The following is a 6,159-nucleotide window of genomic DNA, read 5'->3' as shown; positions in this document are numbered from 1 at the left end:
CTGAAAGCAGGCCCAGAGAGGAAACATATGCGCTTTTAAAAATGTCAGCCTGAATCCATCTGCATGACCCAGACATATGCGCCATTAAGTAATTATTTAAAAGATACTTTACAAAACTGATACATGATACAAACAGTTTTTATGACTAATCCATAAATACAGACCTGAGCTGGCTCACAGAGATCAAATTATTGAATATAGTGCATCATGAATATGTATTTGAGGTGTTTTGACTTTCATATTGGCTACATAGCTCACTTTAAGGTAGGTTTAGGTTTAGGGTTGCTAGAAATTGTTTTTTATCTGTTAGTTTAGTTTTAGTTAGGAGACAAATTCAAGATGCAATTGTATTAAATGGGCACTTGAGTTGTAGTGTTGCCAAATAGTGTGGCCATAGACATGGCCTGAAAGGGAACAGGTGTGTTTCTAAAGGCTCTCATAGTGGCCAGTGCTGCTAGGTGAACCAATAAAGGACATAATAAAAAGTCCAAGCAAGCATTTTCCTTCTGACCAAAATATAAGTCAATACAATCTGGTTATTTCTTTCTTATTTTAGAACACATCAGTAGTCAAAATAGCGTATTTCTACCAGCAAGGCCTCCCGTGGTCTTATACTCTCAGTTTATTTGCAATATATGCAGAGAAACAGCAGTGAAGGGCGAGAAATTCCTTTTACATGCCACACTTTGATTCACACCATATATAAGAAGATTATAAGACTGCATATTTTACCATGTTCTTGGCTTGTGTATCTAATTTCTCTCTACCCATCAGCATGGGATTACCCATCAGTTTATCGTAGCAGGTGATAGCTATGGTTTTTCCATCAAGCTAATGTTTTCCCATCAGACTGTTTATCCCTCTCACAGGCACGAAGCATAAATGTTATCCATTAATTCCTCATTTGTTTTGTGATCGAAGCGTTAAAGACCTCCAGCATATGGCTGGATCAACTGTTACAGTAATGAGCCGTTGGAAGTGTTATTTTCAGAAGGAGTCAACATGACTTGCCCCAAGAAGCCATCTTGGCTGCCTCCTGGTTGTCAGAGTGATTTGTCTAGGATGGGTAAAACATATGGAGGATACGACAAGAGAAATCATTCCAATAAGACACATTTCCTGAGTTCTTGGTTGAAGTTCAATGCAGGAGGTGTCTGAAGATTGTTTTGTGTTTGTGGCTGCATAAGAAGTGGGTTCAGAATTTCAACGTGTGAAAAACAGCTCAGTAGAAGATGGTCAGGATAAGTGGTAATATATGTCTAACCTCCCAGGATAAGTGGTAATATATGTCTAACCTCCCAGGATAAGTGGTAATATATGTCTAACGTTGATATAAAACATAATAATAAATTAGAGTTATTTGCCAATGTTTATTTCTGTGGCTTCTACTGTTGCTAGTAAGTATTTCAAAAATGTATTTACTGCTAAATAAATGTGGTGAAGTTACACAAATTACTGACAACAAATGCTGCTGTTTACATGACCTAACTAAAGATTTGCAGAGATTACAAAGAACAGGCCACATGTGTTCTAGATTTTTATCGCTATTAGTCAAATGATATTCAAAACAGCCAAACTAGTCCAACACTTGCTGTATATTTAGGACTTGCTGATTGAAGATTGCATGAAGTTCACAAGGTGTGAAAAAAATCTGCCGAGTCCCTGTTTGCCTGATTAGGAATAATTCTTGATTTTTGAAATATTTTAACATGTCATTTAATATTCAGTAAACTTTTAAAGGAACCTCTACCTACTTTTACCTTTTAATGGATTTTGAAATATATGGATTAGTAAGAACAAATGTTATATCTGAGCTTGAAGGATAAGTGAAAGATTTTTTTGTTCTCTTACTAAATTGCACCATCGCTCAGTTATTTGAACACTATATGCTCAATTCTATCCTATTGCATAGAATCCATGGGTGAGGCTCTGATGCTCATGGTAATTGGGTTTATAAGTTATGGGACAGAGTGAATTTCTACAGGTCATAAGCTTTTTTGGGGCATTTTGCATTCCAATTTGTCTGGTAGCAATACACCAGGAAGCCAAGGTAATGGGAAGCCAGAAAAAAACAGAAGCAGGTACTGTAATGGCTATGAGAAATGTATTTGTCACTCTGTGGTGCAAACAAGTTAGATTTGTGTTCATTTTCAGTAATCTCACTGCCTGGAGCTTGGTGAGATTTAAAGCCAAATATTCTCAAAGCTTTATCAATATAGGAATATCTGATAGGTATGTAACTGGATTGTAATAGCAGATGTGACAGCAGTTATTATAGGAAGACATGAGAGAAATGCCTTAAGGAAGTTCAGAGTAATGTTGAAGATGATATTCATTTTTACTGTCAGTGCTGAACATTAGACCACGTGGCTATGGAGCATGTGTATGTTCTGACTGAAAAGCATAACCCAACAATAAATGGAAGTAATCATCTAAACAATGGAGATGAGAAAAGATTGTTAAGAACAATAAGCATGTAAGCCAAGCATACCTCTCCTACATAAATTCTTTCTTGTTATTGTGTGCAAAAAAAAGCTATTTATACTCCCACATCCCTTGCCTTTGTCTCATGCCCCCCACCCCCACCTCACCCCATCAATTTCCTTTGTGCTGCTTCATTGTTCAAATAATACAAGTAATACAATTCAGATGTTGATAAGACATCTTCTTTAGACACAAATTGATGAGTCTTTCTGACCTTTGCCACGTACACATGCTATGCCCTGGTTTTCCCTGTCTTCCCTCAGAGGATCAGAGAACTACACACAATTATTACACTCATCATTCACTGTCACAGCTGTATGGTCCTGGGAGGAAGGCTCTGCATGCTTCCTCATCAGTGTCTGGTCTGTGTCTCCCAGAGAGGTGCAAGTCTGAATGATAGTGCTCAAGTTAGAGCCGATAATATCAGTAAGGAGAGGTTCAGCATAAAACAGCTGTCTTCTTCAGTAGTATGCTTGTCAGGCTGGAGAGGTTCTGTTGAAGGACCTATAGCATGCAGTGCAAGCCATAAGTAATTGGGCACTGATAATCTTTTGTTTGAGTTTTCTATTCCAGTATACAGGATTTAAAATGAAACCAAGATGGTGTGGAAGATGTCAGCTCTAACTCTAGGTGTTATGGAGTAAGCCATATAGGAATCACATTGCCTTTATCTATATAATTCTAGGGCAAGATAAAGTCCTTAGAAGCACATCTGTCCACTTGGTGGCCATGTTTGCAATGCCCTCAGGCTGTGATTTACGGTCATATAAGATCAAACTCCTACTTAATTCAATCCAAAACGGACAACCATGCATTTTAAAATTTGGACAAGGATTTAAAATTTAAGGTTGAGTACCAAACGTTTTAAAAGCATGTTTGAAATGAAAACCAAAAAAGGCATTTTGCATGTTTCTTTTACTGTGCATCCTTATATCTCCACAACGAAAGTGTTTGAGGACACCAACCTTTTAATGACTGTTTCTTTGGTTGCAGTGACAACAATTGATGTGATTGCACCACTGATTGTAAATAACAGATCTCTAATTATGTCATCTTGAAGCTATAATTAATATTTGCACGAGACTGACAATGTGAACAGCTGATTTCATGGTCATCCCTCCTTTTATTCTGTTGGAGAAATTATTCACCGTTTCTTGGTGATTTAAACTAGAACATCAGCTAAATGCCAAAAATGTAAATGTAGAACATTTTATTATTCCAGTTAGCTAGCTAAATGTTTGTTATCAATCAAGCTATCCAATTCATTATTATTATCAAAGCAATTATGTTACGGGGTTTATATCCACATATTGCACATAAAATACAGAAAAATACAATTGTCAAAAATAGTCTATGTTTAATTGTTTGGTATTTGTCAACATTCAACAATTCTGACAAAAAAAAAGCATCGTAATTGCTTGGCTATCTCACTCAGCAGTTTTCTATAAATTACCAAAATTTCACCAGTCCATCCATAACACAAATTGAATACAGTCATAAAGTATCCTAAGCAAACTACAATCTGTCAATCACGATCATATCCATAGTTCTTCAATAGTTGTGCATTGAAACAATTTCCCTAGAAGAAGCATTGTAACGGCATATGAACAGGGACTAATTAGTGACCAGGCTACTGCCCAGGGGGGTCAACACACCACTGCAGATTTAAGAATTAGATCCATAGAATGTGTAAAAAATAATTGAATTAAAAAAAAATTAATATGTCTTCAGGCCACACACTGCCCTCTGAACTTTGGGGCCCCTGTGCCAGTCCACCCACTGGCACAGTAAGGAAGTAAGGTAAAAGTCCACAAGTTCTCCTTTTGCAAACATAAAATTAACAGCAATCCTTCTCCACAAATAACTAAACATGTGCAGACACCCCCTGCCACACACACACACACACACACACACACACACACACACACACACAAACACTTACCCCCTAAAACACACAAAAACATAAAATAAAGATATGCAGGAAACTATAGACTTGCTGTATATTGTTATATTCAGACTAAATTAGCTAATGCAATCAAAGTGTAGCCAAAACAACAAAAATGACTGGTGCTTGCTGCCATACAAAAGAGGTCTTTTGCAGAAATTTAAGCCAGCATTGATTTTCTTTTGATGGTCAGAATGACAGCGGATCATAAACAATGGAATAGAGATACAGATACATTCAATGGAAATACATTTGAATGAGAGTTATTGCATTTAGTACTGGATAGCCTACTGCTCATCATACGCTCCCTATCTAAACTGCATGAGGCTCTGTATGTACATCAGTCACATGCTGCACCACCCTTCACCTCCACAAGTAAATTCGTAGCCTGTGGGAAACACTGTTAGTTGAAGGGACCACTGTGCCCAGTCATTTTAACATGGTGGCCACAACCCCTTGGGCCACGCCTTGGGGACAGCCTTGGCTGTGAACTTTTATAAGCTTGGCATTTGTTCATGCTCTCTGTCTTTCCCTCTCGCGCTCTCTCTTCTGCTCTGTTCTCATTTTCACATGGTCACGTGTGCCTGTGTAAAGAAAAATATTACATTTTAAAGTTTCATGTGTTCTATTGCCTCACATCAAAGAGTAGTAAAGAGAACATGTATCAGTACATGGCTCAATGAGTCAGTAAACAGACAATACGACAAATTATACAATAAACAAAAAATATCTGATGATATAAATTAGAGCTATTTAAGAAATGCAAAGAAACTTAAGAGCTCATCTCTACTGGAAGTGAATACAAACATCTATACAATAACATACTACTTGTTTACTAGCCTAGAGTCTACAGGAGCAGATAAACATAAAATTACTCCATCTATTATTTTATTATTCAGTCCTGCTGCATACATATCTGAGTGCTCATGTATAATTTAGTCTAACTCTTAAATGAACCATCTACTAGAAGGATTACAAAGACTGACAGTCTGCGCACATCATTTCATCTGTACACGCAACATCGTTTGTACATATTTTCCATCTAAATGATTTATAAACCCATGAAGAGACCTTTGCAAGTTCATCTTAAGGAATAACCAATAAACATTTAAATTCTGTCCAATGAATCCTCATTCGTTGTGCTCCCTTCCTTCATAATGTCAGTTGAACTCACATCAGCATGAAAATTAAAATATGGGAATAGGGCCCACCGGTCAAAAAACAAGAGAATTGCTTGTAAAGGTGCCCTGTAATGTCAAGGACAGGACGTCAGTTGTTCTGCCTTAAAATGTGACCTGCACCTCATTTTTAGGAGCTTGCCGTTACAAAGAGATTAGAATGACCAGGGTTCAGGGTTCAGCCCAGCTAGATAAAATCAATTAGTTTCAACTGAAAATCTTATTAGAACGTCTTACTTCACTCTTTTCAAAACAAACTCATTTTTGGCCACACACCTGTTTGAGTTGCACTTCCCTAGCTGAGTGGGGTCTAGAGGCTTCCCTGTGCACAGCTGCCCAGCATCTACCAGCATGTGGCATTTAAGGGACATCTGTAAATTATAGCTACAGAAAAACAACCTTAATAACAGTATTTACAGTCTGCAGGGCTACATTTTGGCTTCTGTGTACACATTACACAGAAAACACTAAACATTTGTGTGACAATTTTTTTTTTTTTTTCCACATTGCATTTAGACAGTGGGTGGGGGCTGGGTTTGGTTCCATTGAGTT

The sequence above is a fragment of the Electrophorus electricus genome, chromosome 8 (assembly GCF_041902795.1).
Source record: "Electrophorus electricus isolate QZ-2024a chromosome 8, ASM4190279v1, whole genome shotgun sequence".
In the NCBI taxonomy this organism is placed as follows: domain Eukaryota; kingdom Metazoa; phylum Chordata; class Actinopteri; order Gymnotiformes; family Gymnotidae; genus Electrophorus; species Electrophorus electricus.
The sequence above is the reverse complement of the archived record's forward strand: the minus strand, read 5'-3'. Positions refer to the sequence as shown.